This window comes from Neopsephotus bourkii, unplaced genomic scaffold (genome assembly GCF_033783945.1).
Source record: "Neopsephotus bourkii isolate Nb327-2 ecotype Australia unplaced genomic scaffold, CSIRO-AGI_Nbou_v1 NB_659, whole genome shotgun sequence".
Classification (NCBI taxonomy): domain Eukaryota; kingdom Metazoa; phylum Chordata; class Aves; order Psittaciformes; family Psittacidae; genus Neopsephotus; species Neopsephotus bourkii.
This window is the reverse complement of record NW_026901158.1, coordinates 7296415-7315969: the sequence shown is the minus strand read 5'-3', so window position 1 is coordinate 7315969 and position 19555 is coordinate 7296415. Positions and strand designations below refer to the sequence as shown.

The window sequence follows — 19555 nt, the reverse complement described above, 5'->3', positions numbered from 1 at the left end:
GAGAGGAAACCCTGGCAAGTGACACAAATAAACCCTGCCAGACCCTTTTTGAGACCTGGAGCAGCAGTAACCCCAGGAGGATTCCCATGATCAAATTACCCTTAAACAAATACTTGGGCAGTAAGTAAGGCTGTAACTGCTGAAGGTCAACAAGGTGTTTGTAGAACATGTTTACCAGGTTTATTTCACATCACTTGCTCCCATTCAAAGACTGTGAGTTGCAACAGTGGCAAAATGGAACTGGAAGAACGCTGCAAACCTAATTAAAACTCATGACTCCAAATGGCTACGAATACATTTATTTAGGCCTTTGGTACCTCTGTAGCTATTCAGGCATAATTAAACCAGCACTGTTTCCCTGAATATAAATAAATAATAGAAAGCACACACATTGTCTCTCCTGTGAACTGAAATTTGGCAATGTCTGTGACATTTGTTTGGGGACTTGATGACAACATAGTAAAGCTGTCTGCATCTCAGTGGAAAACAGGAGGTTAAGGAAGACTGATAGACAGGCAGACAGATACGGATGTACAGATAGATCCAGACATATACAAATTATTTAGTTTGCTGCCTTTCTCCCACCCTTTTGCAGTCAGTACCCTTTTTATGCTGGGAGAACTGCACTGCATTGCTGCAATCAAATCTCGACAGCCAAAGCAACAGTGATCTTTAAATTCAGCCTGTGCCTCAGGTAATATTATTTGCTGTTCCCCTCGTGATGCCAACCTGTGTGGCTCTGGGTCAGCCCCTTAACTGCTTGCTCCTGGTTCTTTTATTTCTTTTTCTTTATCAGATTGCAAGCTTTCTAGGGAAATGACCGGTTGTATAAATGCGTGTTATTTCCATGTAGGAGGAAAAATAATTAATACTCATGTAGGTGTCGTTTAAACAGCTGGGAGGGAATGCATTTCAGGTGCTGCACTGCTTTAACTGCTGGTTAAAAGGGGAAAAGGCCCCATAAGTGACTCACAAAGTGTACTGGTGTGAAAATTCTGTACTGACTTTGTACAAAACACAAACACCTCCTTATTATAAAAATGGCAAGACAGAAATTACAGATGTAGTTAACAAATCACGGGATGAAATGCTCAGACCGGATCATAATGGAAGTTCAAACTTGAGGACCATAAGAGTTCATATTCTGGATTTCCTACCAGAGGCTGCTGGGTTTGAAACAGACTTATTTGTTGGTTATCACAGAGCTTTGTTTTGAGCCTAATGGGTGATAGGTGCTGTATGGAGGCTTGATGAGACCCAGGAACTTCAGCAAGATTTTCTTAGCACTGTGTCAAGGGGTTCCTTCAACCCTTACTCATTGGTTATCACTTAGTCATTAATTAAATCTTACATTACTGGATCTATCCCTGTTGACAGCTCACCTCTTGGGGTTTTGCTGCAATACAGACATGCCCTGGTCATGTTCTGACCATATTCTTGTTAGTGAGTTTAGCTCTTCCATGCAGCTGGAGGAACAACTTGTGCCAAGAGGTTGGCAATCCCAGGAGCAGAGCACAGCCAGCAAATGTCCCATTCAGGACTCAGCTGCTGAATATGAACTCCTATGAATACAGACTAAGAATATGAACTCCTGTTGTCTATATTCTAGTAAAGAGGAAGCCCAGAGATCTTTTCTTGAATGCTGGCCTTACAACCCAGAGGATGTGAGTGAAATCCAGCCCTGGTGCAGACCATGTGCATCAGTTCAAGGAGATGCCCAAAGGCACATTTTGAGCAAAGCCCCAATAGCTGCAGCCATAGTACCATGCAATACACAGTCTGCCCAGTAGCTCACCAGCACTTCCCAACAGGCCCAAGTTTTCCCCATACCCCAGTTATTCAATGCACCAGAGCGTTCTGTGCGGGTGATAAAAACTGCAACCACAGAACAGGCCTTTTGTGTGTTTCACTCATCTCACAATCACCAGAAGATGATTTAATTGCACGAGAAAATGTTCTCTTTAATCTCTTAGAATTAGTCATCTCTTCCTCAGTCATCTCTCTATATTTTTGGTTAGAGAGACTGAAAATCTTAATATATCAGTGACATTTATAGCACATGTTAATATTATAAAACGTCAGCGCTCTATTTGCAGAAATGAATACTGATGTGATGGGAGTGTTTTATTATGTCAATGACTTTTATTATAAATATGATAAAACTGTGTCATCTTCCTTTTTTTTTCCCCAAATAAAAAATAAACCCACCTAATCATTTATTTCAAGGTTACTGCTCAGCTACCTGGTTAATTTATTCAATTGTGCTGCTAGGAAAAAGTACACCCTGCAATGGATTTTCACATTGTGTGGTCATTTGATGGATGTTATCATTTACCTGCATGTTTGTTTAGGATTAGAGCGTGACAATGAATACTGACACAGTGGTTTCCTATGGACACAAAGCCAGGAGGTGAAACCTAGCTTAAGTGAATAATTAATCATTACCAGGGACTGAAAGATAGTTTGATATTATGGATCTCCATTGCTCTCTTCAGCATGGCTATTGAAGCTGCCATGCCTCAATCCTATTAGCTCTGTTTGTAGATGATGCTCCCCTGGCCCTCAGGTTCATTGCCAGACCCGTGGAGATGTAAAGGCTCTGGATGGTACCTTGAATGAACCCATTGTGCTATGATACCATCCTACTAATTAATCTTTATTACTACAGCTAGTATTTGCAGTTGTGAGTAACAAGCTGAACGGATCACAGTAGGTAGCTGCACTTCCAACCCCAATAACAAGGTGGCAGCTTCACAAAAGAAATCATTGGCTCATGTTAAGGATAATGATATTTTATGCAAGAATATTGGTAAATAATGAGTGTTTGTATGAATTTCTGCTCTCTCTCTGTTGAGATTTCCTTACTCAGTTTTTAAAATCGCAGTGCCAGAAGAATCATCTTTACAAGAAAACAAACATTAACATATTTAAAAGACAGAATGAGAAACCTTGATTTGATTCATGCAAAGTAGCATGATTCCAAAGACTGGGATTTTTCAGAATACCAAGAAACATCATGAACGTGCCTCCAAAGTTGAAAGCAGCCACCACAATGAATCAGCACATTCTTGGTCCTTGAGTAAACACACAGCAAGATGAGGGATCTATTCCTCTGGGGAGAAAGCACAGGGAAGACAGAGATTGCAGTGTTAAGATCCTGCTGTTGCTATGGATAGTTGTGTGAAAGACTTGAGGATTTTAGGGGTTTTATTTTAACTTTTAACTTCTTTTTTCTCCTCCCCTTCCCCTTCTGTCTCTATGCTATCATCACTGCAAAGGGAAACCCAGGATTCCAGTCCTCATAAGGAAGACATCTGTTTTGTCTATCACCTCGGAGGAGGTCAGGAATGGGCTGTGGAGGATGACTGTCATACAGTAGGTAAGGGTGAAATTTAATAAGTGGGTGTATTTAATGGTAGGAATTTGTCTATAGAGAGACACCCAGACTGTGATTCCAGGAGACCTCTGCAACACTGCTGAGACCCAGCAGAGTCATTGCATGCATGAGAAGAGCTGTGAGAGGGGTCTGCAGGGAGCATAAAGGGGCTGTTGAGAATGAATGAAGAACCAAGGAGCCAGAGTGACAGGAGTCTTTTCAGATGCCACTGAACCAGAGCAGAACAGGGCAGGGAAACTCCCTCAGCTGCTACTTGAATGAGAAATATCTCCATGCTGACTCCGCTCGAGTGCGCAGTGATTTGATGCTTTGGGGGAAGAGAAATAACTTTCTGCTGGTCTCCGATTCAGAGATCACCTGAAGGGGAAGATGTGAAGTGACCATCCCTGGGGCACAGTTGATGGTATGCAGTGGGTTGAACCTTGACTCTGCCAGGACCATCCCCCCTCTATGCAGGAGAAGCATTGCTGAAGTGCTGCCTGGGTTATTAGGCTGTCTCAGCAGTGCGTTTATGATGGTTCCCCAAGGCGTCCAGTCTGAAGTAGCATAGACACATAGGCATAGAAGGCTTCCCCCTCCCAGAAGTGAGCTACAACAGCACTTTAGCTGGAGACAGAGCAGCTCTTTAAAGGAAAATGCTGCAGCTTCTCTTTTAAATGTTCCACTGGGCTCTTGAGGTTTGCAGTCCTCCACAAGGCTCTGAATGCTAAAGGATGCAGTAATGAGCCCTACTAATTCACAGCACTGCCCAGCTGTACAAGCAGTGAGTGCAAAGGCTGCAAAGCAGGATGTGGAAATCAGCTCATTTCATAGTTTTCTTTACTCTCTTTCTCTGTTCTTAAGCCTTCAAAGGGGAGAGGAGATACATACCTTCATATGTACATAAAATGAGGCTTATTCAGATGATTTCCTAATTAGACCTACAGGAAAGCCTGATCTCCTTCTATATATACTGCTCTCAAACAAGCTGCTCCTGGTATCATATTATTATGAATGAACCACTCTCACTATAGACCTTCACTGGGGTCTTGTAATTGGAATTTAGCATATTTATAAAGCAAGGTCTATAGAAACACCTTTCTGTACAGCATCCTGTTACACTCAGAAGTTTAAAGACCCATAGGAGATAAGACTAGAGTAAGGTCTCTCGAGGCATAGGTAGGTTTTTAAGTCCCCAGAGACCACTGTCACTTGGGTTCTTCAGATGTGGTTGCAGATGTGCTGCTGTTCTTGGACCCTGGCAAAAAAAAATGACATTAATGCAAAAGGGTGGGAGAAAGGAAGAGAATCTATAATTAATGTTTATGTATCTGTATCTTATCAATAAGTCTATCTGTATCTATCTTCCTACCTATCAGTGCATTTCCTTGCAACCCTTCTCTTGACACATATCTGCCATCTGCCCTTTAGCAGCACTGGAGCACTAACCTTCCTCCTTGTTCAGCCAGTCCTGATGCACAATGTTGGGTGAATGCCAGTTGTGTCCTGACCTGGGCTGGGTTTTGTTTGCATTTCTCCATCAAGGGAGCTTTTATAACCTCCACTTCTAATCTCATGCTTCAGGAGCTGGCTATTGGGAGGGAGATCGCGTGAGGAAAGAAACTCCCTTATGTATGTGCTGGGATTTCAAAACACAGCATGGATGGTGCACTAGAGAACAAAGCTGACTGGAGGTCACCCAGGAGATGCCTTTAGTGAGTTTGAGAGAGAAAAGCATGGCGTGATGGTGCATATAATACCAGCAAACCAGTGGACCCTGAAGCAGAAGAGTGTCTTCGAGCTGGTGATAACTCTGAAATATAGGAAAGACTGAGACTGAATGGCTAAAAGGGGGAAAGGTACAGCAAAGGGCAGCTCATGGAGGGAGAAGCATGGGCTAAAGGTGAAGGGAAGATGACAATAAGGAATAAACCATTGTAATGACAGAAAATACAATTAGGGGATTCAGTGGAGAATCAGAGGAAATGTCTGAAGGGCCTTAATACAAAGGTGAAACTGCCAAATCCATGATGTTGCTGATAAACATGAATAGCAAAGGGAAGGAATGAGGCACCTCAGGGACTGAGAGAAGGACTGGAATTGAGGATTTTTAAGAAAGAAAAGCTGCACAGAGATGCTAGAGAAAACCAGAAGCATAGCCCTAAGGGAAAGGATAAAGAATAAAGCAGAGAGATTGATTTATGGAGAGAGGAGGGCCTGGGAAAGGAGGACAGCCAAGGGGAAACACTGGCAAGAAGAATTCATTTGAGGGAGAGCTAATGCCATGGACAGGGACTGCCTGCCAGATCTTGGCACTCTTTTCATTTGAGTTTGTCACTTTGCTGTAATTTCACCTCCATCTACCCTTTCTGCACCCACCTTGCTGAGTTTCTTAAGGATGACTCATTAAAAGGAAAAAAAAAGTAAAAGAAAGGCAATAGCCACCTATTTCTTATTTACTATAAAAGGGCAAGCTGTGTTTTCTCTTTGGGATAGAAAATGCCTTTCAGACCTCAGCTGGCATTGGATCTGTTTGCTCTTTCTCAGGACACTTGCTCTCCCTGCTCCTGTTTTTCACAGTTGCTCCTAAGAGGAGGGCAAAGCCAAAACTGGCCAGGCTGGAGGTGAACTTTCAAACCCTCAATAATGGAGCAGGTTCAGAAGGAAACAAACAGAGGATGCTCAGGCATAATGTAGGAAATGGCTGGAGACAGATGGGCATTTGGAGCTGAAACAAGAACAGAAGACCAGGAACAGGCAGCAGGAGGATATTCTGCTAGTTCCAAGAAGCCACCAGTGCTCTTTGGGGGATAAAGAGGGGTGCTAACAACATCCCCATGTGTGGGATGGAGCCCAGGTAGCAGTGGCCTTTCCCTTCATGGAGATGTGACCTCGGCACTGTGGTGACAGTGGGTGGCAATTAATGATGACAGCTTTATAAGCATATCTGTAACACTGAGGCTTAGCTCCTGAACAGCTCCAAATGGGACTTTTAAATGCTATTAAACCAGCTGTGCAGTATTTTCTGTTCCATAAGAACAGCAGTGGCAGGCTCTGTGCCAGTTTTCATTGTGCAGATGGATGTACGTGTGGACTCGCATGTGTATGCATAAAACCTGGAAGGGTTGCAGTGTACTTAAAGCCTTCCCTCCTTTCCCAGGCTACTTTCTGATCTCAGGTCTGATCAGAGGAGGAAGGGAGCTGGAAACACAATGTCCTTGGAAAAAAGGAGCATATCTCCTGCTTGTCCATAGAGATGGGGACACTGAGGCAGAAGAATACAGATGTTTCACTGCTTCCCTACTCCTGGAAGAACATTTTTTTCCTGAGCTCACACTCTCAGCACTCATGGATGATATTTTCCTCTGGAATAAAGAGTTTCTGATTACTCCAACTAGAGGCCAATAGATAAGCAGGGCCTTACGTCAGGTTGTAGTGAGAGAAACCAGTCATAAATGAGTGGGTATGAAGAAAGGTTTATCAAGAAAGCAGCTACAAGAAGCATGAGGATGTTAAATTTTGACACTAGAGTACATCACTTTGAAATGGAAAATAAGAGTAAAATATCCTCATGTTTCACCTGGACAAATTCAATTTGAGAAAGGATATGTCTGGAGAAATCCAAGGAATGTGATTTGCCTCCCGGGAGGTGTTTCACAAGCCAAGAATCTCTGCTATCCCATCCACCTACCTGCATCCCACATTCAGTTTTGGGAGTCACCCATCACTTTTCCAAGCTAAAACACACTCTCTTCTGGCAGAAGACTCACTCCTCCATCTTATCCTTGTCTTGCCTCTGCCTGTCTTGTAGCACGAGTCCCTGCAGAGCAGCCAGGCCGCCAGTATCTCTTTCACTTTGGGTTTGCACAGCCTTTTCCTTGGGATCCAGGGGACTTGTTTGTATTAACGTAATTGGCAAACACATTGTTCAAATATTAGCAGTGGCAGCAAAACCATTGTGTGGGGCTAGTCAAGGCAAGCGGTCCCTTCACTCGCAACAGTTAAAACCTGGGCGCTGCTGCCAGGCATGTTAGGCATTGAATATGATCCAGAAAAGCTATCCAGCTCTGAAGATGGCTCAGTCTTAGTCAGTATTAATTTGACTGGGGATAAAGCTACATATAAAGGCCTCTTTCTGCAACCAAAAGCAAGTGATGAAACATTCGGCCTCATGTTCGGTTGCATCCTGTGCAGGGAGTGAATGAAGTGGTCCCGGTGCAGAAGCAGGATTAAAGGAGTTGTGCACAAGGAGCTTTCCTATGTCTGCACACCAGGTCCATTGCATCCCTCTCTGCACAAATTCCTGCCTCATTGTCCCAGGAAGAGGTGAATCAGGAGGGTTGCATAAGGCTGGAGAAAGGTTTGAATCAGCAGCATTAACAACCAGAGGAAAATGTCCTGATGGCTTTGCCACTGCCCTGTGATTATATAAAATATGAGTAAGAAGGTTTTCCAGATACTTTGTTAAATAGGACTTCATGGGAAATGTTTATAGCAATAAGTCAAATTCCACAACCCTACTGAAATCAATGGCATTTTATGCCAGGTATGAACTGGGTCAATATTTTTATGATGATGCCCTCATTGATATACTGTTTGCCTAAAAAAAGGAATGAAAGCTGTCATAAAGCTCAGTTTTTATGTTCAAACGTATGGACATGTGAATAATGCAGTTCCTATATGGCAATAAAAAGGATGGGAGGAAGATCTTTTACATTCTTTATTGATGATTTTAATGTAACAGACAATACCAAGTCAGTGGCATGATAAAGGGGCTAGGGTTGCCAAGTGCAAGACTCTGATTCGAGCCAGCCCAATGTGGTTAATGAAAGTGAGAATTTGGGTCATTAAGTTATTCATCTCCCTTCTGAGGCTGTGAAAAAGAAGTACCAAGAGGACCACATTGATCTCCAGATTACTTTCATGTAAAACTGAGTGCCCATAAGAAGAAGCTGAAGAAAGCATCTATGATAGTGAGGATTAATAGGAATGTACTTACATCTCACTGCAGTGTATACAAAAACTCCGTCCATCTCCTCCTTCACCCCACTCTCCAATGGTACCAAATTTCTTTGTTTCTTCAGGCAATACCCAGTTCTTGGAGACCTGTATTAAGGAAAAAGATTGGTTTTGTATAAGAAAACGTGTAGTGCTTTTTTAATGTACATACAATTGGAACAAAACCAACCCACAACTCCCCCCCCACCATCATCCCAGCATATCCTTAAGATTTAAAACAGAGAAGCCACATCAACAAGAATTCAAAACGTGATTGTAAAAACCTCATGCATTTTTTGCAGCTATTCTCACGCTGTTTGAACATGAAAAGTTGGGCACTCTCTGGATACAGTCACCGTATCTCCTGCTATAGCTCTGTTGGAGTTGAGATGAGCTACATAAGCAGGCAATTTGGCCCTTCACTTTCTTCATGATCAGCAATTTAAAACGTAATCACTGGAGGCAGTGGGTGTTTGAACACAGTTATCTCTGTTTATGCTGACCCTTTTCCTTACTGCTCCACCCTGCATGTGCTGTTTAAAGCCTTGGCAATAATACAGCCTGGAGATGGAATGGCTCTCCACTGTGTCAAAACTACCCAGACCACACTTCTGCTCAGCTAGGCTGAGGTTGGACTACAACAGTAATAACCCCCTCCCAGCTTGTCCTCTCACTTCCACAAACACCTGCCATATGAAAGAAATCCATCCAAATCCATCCACCTCAGATATATCCCTCTGCTCTGCTCTCATGAGACCCTGCTTGGAGTACTGTGTGCAGTTCTGGTGTTCTCAACATAAGAAGGACATGGAGCAGAGGAGGCCATGAGGATGATCAGGAGATGGAGCATTCCCTGTACAAAGACAGGCTGAGAAAATTGAGGCTGTTCAGACTGAAGCAGAAAATCAGTGTGGAAACCTCATAGCAGCCTTCCAGTATCTGAAGGGGGCTACAAGGATGCCAGAGAGGGACTTTTCATTAGCGACTGTAGTAATAGGACAAAGGGTGATGGGTTCAAGCTGAAACAGGGGAAATTCAGGTTAGATCTAAAGAAGTTCTTCCCTTTGAGGTTGGTGAGGCACTGGAACAGGTTCCCCGAAGTGGTAAGTTCTCCACCCCGGCAGTGTTCAAAGCCAGATTGGACAGGGCCTTGGGTGACATAGTGTGAGGCATCCCTGCCCATGGAAGGGGTTCAACTGGATGATCTTAAGGTCCTTTCCAGCCCAAACCATTCTGTGATTCTGTGTCACAGCAATGCCATGTCCTCCCTTCTTCTGTGGGTAAATTGAGGTATGGAAGGACACCTCTACATTAAAAAAGAAATATCTATAATAATAGATATTTCATCCCCAAATGATATAACCTACTCATTGGAGTAATTTTCTTCTTACATCCAATCTTACACTTTAACTGAAAGTCTGTTGAAATAAGAAGAGAGTGAAACCTGTGGTTTCAGCAAAGTGTTTCTGTTAGAACTGGAAAACCCTGGAGCTTTGGGTACATTATTGTGTTCATTTCAAATCTGTGAAAATTAATGGGGGAAAATAAGGAAATGAAAATCATTAAAGGAGAGTTTTTCTTTTCATATATAGAAACTCAAAGAGCTTGATGAACTGAGTCCTTTTTTCTACACAACTGTTCTGTTAATGAAGCATTCTGTTGCTTATTTACCTTTACAAATACCCAAGCACAGCTTCACAGCAGGGTTTATTATATTCCCCAGGAAGCGGAAAGTTTGTGGGTTTAGGAAGATGCTTTTATTTAACGTTTATACCAGGATACAGATCTGATTCACACGTCGAATTCTGTCCCACTACAATATCTCAATAGATCAACAGGATTGATGGCAGGAAAAGTTAAACATTAATGGAATTTTGTTGCAAATAAAAGATAGTTTGAAAATGTTCCAAATATTAAGTTAAAATCCTCCAGTTATGTCAATTTGCCTTATGATAATGATATTTTGGGGCACATTATTCTCTCCCATGGGCTTCAGAGTAGGGCTTATACCTGTCTACTGCAAAGGAAACGTTGAAGCAATTTCTGTGATGCTGATATTTTCAGCTGATTTTTTTTTCCCCATTTTGATAGAAACCAAATGCTTCTTTGCAAATATTTTGATGGAAAATCCCTGGCAAATTCCCACAATACAACTAAATCAATTGGAGTCCTTAAACTGTCCAAATTCCACAAAAATTAGCATCCCTAATATGTGTCCAAGGGGAATATGTGTACATTTTTAACTGGTTTATTGTGTTTGTATCATCCTTGGTTGTGCCCCTCTGCCTCCCTTAATTTTGGCTATTCCCAGCAATGATTGAGCACTATTACGAATGCTCCCCATCTGAGCATCCTGCTGCTTCTTACTTCCAGATAGTAACCTGGACTGGTGCAGGACATGGGACAAAAAGAAGGATTCCTTTGAGGAACATCATTTCAGATCATTTGTGACCACCTATCCCTAAAATGCCATTTGTCTCCCATTTCCCCATGCCTGGAAAACTATTGAGAGCAGTCGTATTCATTGCTAGCCCATTGCCACTCATCTTTCTAGCCTGTATATACTGATACACCTGTGACAACCACATGAACAGGAGATCTTCAAATGCAGCTGCAGATTCTGGACCATTTGAGATGTTTGCAGACTCCTTTTTCTCTCTATAACCTTATTTTGCTATGAAAAGCAACCACAAAACAACTGGTTCAGCCACATGAAACTGAACACATCCCACTCTCCTTTTCCCTCCCTGGGGTTGTATTTCATACTGAGTTTTAATGAACATTAGGGATATTTGCCCCTGTATGATCTATAGTTAATCTAATAACTAGATCCTGAAAGTACTAGTAGGATAATACTTGGACAGAAAAAGGGGCAGGGGAGAAAAAACAAGCAGGAGACAATAGGAAGAAAAAGTGATGAAAAAAATAAAGAAGAGGAAAAGAGGGATAGGAACAAAAAGGAAAACATGAAGTGATGCAAAAGCAAAAATAGGGAAAGGATAAAAGGAAAAAGTGCAGCTGGAGGAGGCAAAACAGAGAAGATGAATGGGTGGGCTGATGGAAGGTAAAAGAAGGGGAAAGCTGAGTAAGGAGTGATGAAAGAACTCCAGAGTGATCAGTTTTGCAGGTGCACCCCAGCAGGTTGCCTCTGATCGGCTCTCTCAGGGACACAGCATGTTACCTGGACTAATTTCTAAAGGAAATGAAAAGGAAATGGACTTGTTATAATGAACACCATTAATTCACCCCTTCAGACTGCACCGTTTGAGCAGAGAGTATCAAAATACTCAATTGTCATTTGTCTATTCCATTCTTCTCTGTTGCCTGTTGGAAATGACTGGTGAGCACATGCACCCCTGAGTAGCTGCACAGCCACTAATTAGCATATATATTGTTTGTCCTGGTACAAATTTATAGCAAACAGCAATATTTTACACTCCAGTAAAGTTAATAAATGAGGCTTTAGGCTATAAAAATTTCATGTGCTTTTGTGCAAAGGTCAATTATAAATAGTTAAGCACAGATTTATCCAAAAACTCCGGGCTTCAGCACTGGAACTATAAACTATAGTTTGGTCAGTCTGGTTTGCCAGCTGGACAAATTCCTCTCATACAGCCTCTGAGACCTCTCTCCAAAAGTGTTTTCAACTGTAGGGTGACTGATGTCCCATTTTAAATTAGAGTAGGAAGATGCTCTGAAGCATTGGAGGTACAATAGGAGGACACTGGGCCAGGCTTGGGAGGACTTTAATGGTTGGAGTTGTCCTCTCTGGTAAGTTCTAGGGTTAGGAAATCAGATGTAGTCACTCAACAGCTCCAGTGGACAAAAACACAGGAAGAACTAAAACTAAGGAACATGAGAGCCTTTCATTTCCAATATAGAAGGAAATCTGGGTTTAAGGGTATCACTCCTCAAGACTGCGAGCTTATAAGGTAGGGGATCAATGATATATGGGTACATTTTCTTTCTAGTACAAGGTGAGAGGAAAAGCGTTGATCTTCCCTGCAAGAGCCTGGCCTGTGACAGTGTGACAAGGTAACTCAATTGGAGAACATTGGAGATTACAGGATAGAATAGACAGGACACTGAATGCAGAAGGCTGATACACTGAGAACAGGAGCATCTGAAGACTTGACACTGCAAGAGGTAGGAGAGGAGAAGGCTGAAGCCCAGATCATGGAGGAAGCAGTGTTAAGCAAACTGTCATCCAGGATTTGTCATCAATGTTAACCTGGTAACCAGGCAACGGAGAGATATGCACGAAGCTCACTGCATCATCCAGAGTGAAAGGATGTGTTTGGAAGGGATGAGAAAGGGCTCAAGAGCTTTGTGATTCATGGGATCAGCAGCACATCATCGGGTTGACATCTCAGGGGACACACACACGCACACAGACTCCATAGGGTAAATCATGGGGGATGCAGGAAAGCATGGAAATGAAGGGAAGAGATCAGCACAGATGAGGGCTGTGCAGAAGACCCTAAGCTTCGATCACTGCTATCACCAGCTACCTCTGTGTGGTTCCTGCAGTTATTACTTTGGTTTTGCTTTCCCTCTCCAGGGCTGTCCATCCAGTGTGTCTCTGTGAAGCTTTGTTCTCAGCTATGGGTCATTTCCAGGCACTCGTATCATCCCTCCACCACCCAGAGACCATATCAGATGCCACCAGCTCAAACAAACAGATGCAGAGCCATTGGACTACAGTGAACTTCCTAACAGCAGCAGATGGGGATGGAGGGATAAAGTTGAAATAGACCATTGACATCGTGAGACTGGCACAATTAGACTGGAGCGTGAGGGCCTCCAGGTTGCAGTGATTTTATGCAAGGAATGGTTTGAAGTTCCTACGCAATAAAGAGAAGTTTGGCAGGAAAGAGAAAGCTGTGTATAGAAGAGCTGACATGAGACATTCTTGGCAAATGGAGACACAGAAGGGGTTGGGGACAAAGAAAGGAGGACAGAGAAAAGGTAGGAGGAAAGGGGAGATACACATCATGCCACTAAAAGGGTTGTTAACGCTCTACATGCATCCAGAAAGGAGACCAAATCTTGGCTTTCCTATTCACCCTTCTTTTTATCAGATCTCTGTGAGGAGCAGCAGTAGGAAGCACTCTGGACACCACAGACTTCTGTAATGGGCTTAGTGATAAAGCTGACTGAAGCTACCCTGTTTCCATCATAATAGCCTATGAGTTCATTTCCTCACATTTCTACCCAACCCATTTTACCTGCTTGACATTCAGGGAGCTCTGCAGTAACAGGCGATCCAACAGACAGCAATAACAGGATTGGAAAGGAGAAGCAGTCACCCAAGGTCAGCAGAAGCCTTTGGCTGCTAGTGCCAGGGTGGCTCAGCAAAGGTCACACCAAATAGGCAGAGACTCTGTTTTGCAAGAGGTTGCTCAGTGTATAAAGGAGGCCAGGTCTGAGCTGAGCTAGTCAGGGTGCATCTGGCACCCAAAAGATAAGGGATGCTGATGTCTGCACCTGGTCAGAAGAAGACAAAGCTCAGCAAAGAAGACAATCCAGCTGTGACTGTCACTTTGGCTTTGCTTCATTTACAGAACCTGTTAATTACATAAGGTTTGTGTTGGGAACAGCTGGTGAGGTCCTTCTTTCTGTCCTGCTTCCACATGAGCTGCTTTGGTTGTGTTCTTTTCAGGATTTCAGTCCCAGGTTATTTGTTTTATCATTTCTCTCAAAGATGACCCAAGTCAGACCCTGGAGGTTCTTACTTTGGTGTGTCCAGGCACCAGCGTTCTCATTCTTTTCATCTCAAACCAAAAGGATTGACAAAAGAGGGGAAAAAATAAACCAGCATCTTTTCTACTTGGATGGTCTCAGGGCACCTGTATTATTCACGTTACAGCGACTCCTACAGTCAGATGATGGAAGTGTTCAAGTTCCAGGATAGGGCTTATAGCATCCTGCTCTAGTGGAAGGTGTCCCTGTCCGTGACAGCGGATTAGAACTGGATAAGCTTTAAGGTCCCTTCCAATCCAAACCATTCTAGGATCCTATATTTGCGACTGGAGAGCTCACTTCAAGAAAATGCTTATACAGATGATTGCAAACATAACTCCTGGGATTATAAAGCACTTAAATAAACTTTGTGAAGACTTTGAATACAACCTGGAGCTCACTGTAGAAGAGCAAAGGCTTGCATTTACCTACCTTTGAACAAAATCTAGTCTGAAGGTGCTGTGCACAAGCAGAAGTGACAAGCCTTGTGACAGCACACCAGGGAAGTTAGTAGAGGTTCTGCCAGCCTGGAGTTCAAGCAAAGTGAGCAGAAATCCAGGCAAAATGGGTACACGTGGTAATGTCCTGCATTAAGAGGAGATTTGGATGAAGGTTAACTACTGGTGGAGAAGAAAACAGCCATAGGTATGTCCTTGTGTGAGACAAAGTCACTTTCAGTGTCTCCTCGTTCCAACTGATGTCTTTAAACTTGCCACTGATGGTGTGATTCCAGCCCCTACCCTGATACTGCAGAAATCACCTGGTTTTCAAAGTACTGAATGCTGGACACTGCTGTAACAAGGGCAGGATAAGAGTTGTATCAGCCCTGCTATCCTGAAGGCAAGAGATGTTAGAGGAGGGCACACTCACACTAGAGCACATCCAACTCTGCTGCTGTTACTTCTACCTTGGAAGTGTGGCTGCACAGGGGGCTGGAAGGAGCCTAAGGAGTATGAGAAGGGGTGTCCTGTGATCCACATCATTTCCTGTAGCTGCAGCTGTGGTGATGCAAGTGCCTGATAGATAGAGGCTAGCTGTCCACTCTCTCACCTGGATATATTAACCCCTCAGGAGTTCTAACTCCCATCTAGATTCAGAAATTTGGAAGCGCAGGCTGATCTCATCAAAGCTTTCTATGCTCTTACCTCTGCTAAGCAAAGGAAGAGTCCAAACACCCCTAAGAGCTCACCTGTAATAAACAGCTGTGGGGCAAGGGCCCTGTTATTATATCTTCCCTAAGATCAGTACTGCTCCTCTCAAACATCTCTGAGGCACAGGGGGCTGCTGGTGGTGATGGGGATCTTACTGCAATTCATTCCTCATCCAAATTAAAATCAGTGCACGCAGTTCACCTTGAGCGCTTTTGTTGGAGCAGAGTAAGGACAGTGGCTCTTGGCAGTGACAAAGATGGGAGGTGGACACTGGAGACTCGCTACCTGAGAAGATAAATGATCACTGAGCTGTTGCAAAATTAAAACTAGCACAAATTATGCCTCTCTTTCCAGTGAAGTCAATAATCAGGCTTGGACAGCCACAAGATTGCCTTCAGACCACAGTCTTACGAGGTGCAGCAAGTGTCATCTACACCTGGAGAAAGCTTAAGCAGGAAAAATGCCAGTCCTGTGTCAATGTGCAGTAGGTACAGCCATCCAAGTGACACAGCAACGCTGGGTCCCAGATATGCTGGTCAAACTACTTTTCTCCTGGCAACAGCCATGCTCCAAATCTAACCTCAGGCTCTGCTGTCCCCTCTCCACTGACTGAGAAGAAATAAAACCATCCAAATGTCTGCCACAGCCACAGGTCTCATTTAACATATGAAAGAGGCAACATGAGGGAGTTTCCTCCCTGTAGCAGGACTTGGCATCTCCTGATAATATGAGGAGATGTATGGGGAAAGCAGGCTGGTTAAGTCCTGATCAGAGTCATTTGGGTGACTTACAGAATCCATTTGACCAAATAGCTGAAGGGGTTTGGGTAGATGTTCTTGAGCTTATTCCCAAATCTTCTATCATCATCAGTACCAGAGGAATAGAGCCTCAGCATCTTCAGTGGGAGAGTCAGTAGTGGGTCTCCACTGCTATTCACAAATCTAAATTACAAATACTTCCCTTTGAAATCTCCTTTCAGTTATGAGTAGAAGCATGGGCTCCAGGGTTTATGTTATGTTTTACTATTTTATTCCCATTCTTTCTTGTCTTCAAAGGGTGCTCCTCACAATGCAGGAGGAGGATCTATTTCTCAGTTTAAGAGGGGAAAAAAGTAAATGTGGAACAATACTTGACAAAATAAGCCTATAAGGAAAAAATCTTCAAGCAGTTTTGCCTTTTATTACCAGTTATTATGTACACCTCCTGCTCTGACATTATTTTATAATCCAAAATACTGCCATGCAGTAAAAAAACCATTAAATACAAATATAGTTACCTCTTTGTGTGGCTTAATGATGGACACTTTGGCTAGGGTTACATGCAAGGTATAAGCAGCTGGTGTCCCTATTGCCTTCGACAACTGCTCTTATCCCCTGCTCTGACTCTGCCCCTCATTTCTATACACTGCAGAGCCTATTTACTTGGCCAGCAGCTGGGAGCCTCCCAACTGAGGGAGAAATGCGAGCATACGAAGCTATTTATTGTCATATATATACAACCTCTGACATCAATTTCATGTCTTGTTTTTATTGACCCGTTTCATGCTTCTGAAGCCAATTTTCAAAGCCTGTTAGGGGCAGATGTGGTCTCATGTCCTTGTTAAATGGCCATTCTTTTTGGAGCTCCAGAAGAGCACAACCAAGCAGCATCACCTTATAACCAGGGCTCGAACTCCTATGCCAGCTGCTGCACATCTCTTCCCTGGAGTGGGAAAGCTTCTGGGGCCGTACAGGGAAAAGCTGTGATAGGCAAAGAGGATGGGGAAGGACTGAAACAGATGCAAGAGAAGGGAATGGAATTACAGTAATAACAGGGGAATGTGATTCACCATGGCAAATGAAGATGGACAAAGAGGAAGACAAAAGAGCAGGAGGGTAAGATGGTGTTAACATAAAAAGGGCAGTGTGGAGGTGATGGAGGTGGAAGAGCAAGGGTTTATGGGAAGGAGAAAAGGGAGAAGGCAAAAGGAAAGGATTGCAAAATAAGTCTGAAGAAGACAACAAAAGAAGGAAAATTATAACAAAGAGACTTTGTCTTTATTCTTCATTGAGTTGCTGGATCAGGTCTGTGGATAAGCAGTCTGGAACTGTGCTTTAGAGGCTTTTCTCACTCACTCATGCAAGTGTCAACATTCTGGGCTGCTCCCATAGATGGTGGCCTGGTAAAAGAACACTACAATAACTACTAATACTGCAGTTACTACAGCAACTACAATGTACAATAACACTACAGTGACCACCAAAAATGTGCGTGTCATCCAAGGGTGAGCTCCTCTTTTCCAGGACATTGCTCTGAGTGTGCATGAGAGTAATATGGGGCTTTCCACACTGTCAATAACACTCCTGGACTCAGGGCAAATACCCTGTGTCCAGCTTTTGGTCTTACTAGCCATACCCATAGGATTCATCCTCAGAAGGCTCAGCCCTGCAAACTGCTAATTCTTGCTCACAGTATATTCAGAGCTGAACAGGTACTTCAGTACTGCAAAGAACTAGAGCCAGTATGCCCAGTACCTCACAGGATCAATCCCTACCAAAGCAGCAACTTAGATTTTCATGCATCCACATTGTGGATATCATAAACAGAAACATAGATGATGAAGCAGCAGGAATGGAGGGAGTTTTACAAATGTTTAGCTGAATTCTGCCATTATTACCCTATTACTAAGGCCAGACTCTCTTAGGAAGCTCCTAAGGAAAGTGCCTCTCAACCCATTCCACTGTCTCTCAGCAGAACTGGGACCATGGATACACCCATTCCTGGGCCCTGCAGGCTCAAAGCCAGCAAGGGCTGGACAGAGACTATAACCACTCCTGCTTCCTCGCTTGAAATCACTACCTGCCACCTCCAGCAACTGCTGAAATATGCTCTCCACACCTCCTCTGAGCTCTGCACTGTCAGGAGCCTCTCTGGATTCCCAATTTAACTCCTCCAGGGACAGAGTGCCTGGAAGGAAGGAACATCAGCTTCCTAAAATGAATCTCTTAGTCAATGTCATTTTTTGTCCTAAAAAAACCCAGCCAAAACAATGTATATTTTCTGCAAACAAATGAAAGTCTAGAAGTGAATTCTCCCTTCATCTGATCACATCCCTCTAGAGAAATCTTGCTTGTTGAGCTCATTATACTTTTTTTTATATATATAAAGCATATTTCCTTTGGTATTTTTCACATTCAGTAAGGTGAGAGTGCTAGTCTGAATGTTTTATTTCTGTACAGAGAGCAAAACAATGTGTACACCAAGGTTTGAAACCTTCTCGACTGAACATAACCACAGTGTTCTCAGGAGGATCCAAAGCCAGGGCATATCTTGACAAACGAGGCTGTAACCTCCTACTGCTACCAGTTTGGGCTAATGCAGAGGATCCGAGTCACCAGTTAGGTGCAGAGTAACATAGACTGATATTTCCAGGTCACTATTGATGTAGCCATACTCATGATGGCATTAATGTTGCCCCTAGCTCCCAGTTGGTCAAAATTGTGATGCACCCCATACAAAGCATCACAGATAGATGGACCTGAATGGATAGAGTCTAATTTATTCTCCATGTGAAACTGTCATATCACATTCAGGGTACAGGGGGCAGAAGTAACCCATCTTTCTATACGTTGTGAAGCTCACAGGGTTTAATGATGTTCAGGTTTGGCCTGGTGATCCTATGCACCCCTTGTAAGTGAACTGCCAGTAGATTTATTGAGGTTCACCTGGGATTTTGAACAAACAACTGGTATAGATATTGTCTCCTTGCTATTAATTGTCCTGGGGTAAGTCTCACCATGAAGAAAGGGCTCTGCTTATGTGAAAGTGATCTTTGAAGAGGAGACTGAAATTAAATAGCAGAAAGCTCAGTAGCTGCAGTGACATTACCTGCATGCCACACATAGAGAGGAAATGGTATGAATCAACAGCTGAGCCCTGCCTATCCTCTATGCAGTGGGCTTCCTACATCTGGGGAATGTTATCCCAGATTTATGGAACAAAAGAAATGCAAAGAAGCACCACTATCCTCTGCTTCCTCACCCAGCTGGATTCAAATTGTGTATTCAGAAAGCAAGTGGAAATGGATTCCATTTCATAAATTCTGTTTGAATCTAGGAAGAGGTTTGCAGCCAGCAGAGGAGGGAAGCGCTGGAGCAGCCTTCAGCAGGAGAAGTGGGTGGCAGCAGCAGCCTGACTGGTTTGGTGATGAAGCTTGACTGGATTACGAGTGGGATTGCGTGGTGCGGTTGCCTGAGATAACAGGGGACTGGATGCAATGACCTTTGGAGTTCTCTTTCCATCACGTGTT

At 43.3% G+C, this 19555-nt stretch overlaps 1 long non-coding RNA gene across 1 annotated transcript; it reads left to right on the top strand.

Moving 5' to 3' along the window:
- The first annotated feature begins 37 nt into the window (after positions 1 to 37).
- LOC133211987 (uncharacterized) lies at positions 38 to 8081 on the top strand. Its single transcript, XR_009725350.1, has 2 exons — positions 38 to 694; positions 3279 to 8081. It is a non-coding gene; the product is annotated as an uncharacterized LOC133211987 (long non-coding RNA).
- Positions 8082 to 19555: the final 11474 nt, after the last annotated feature.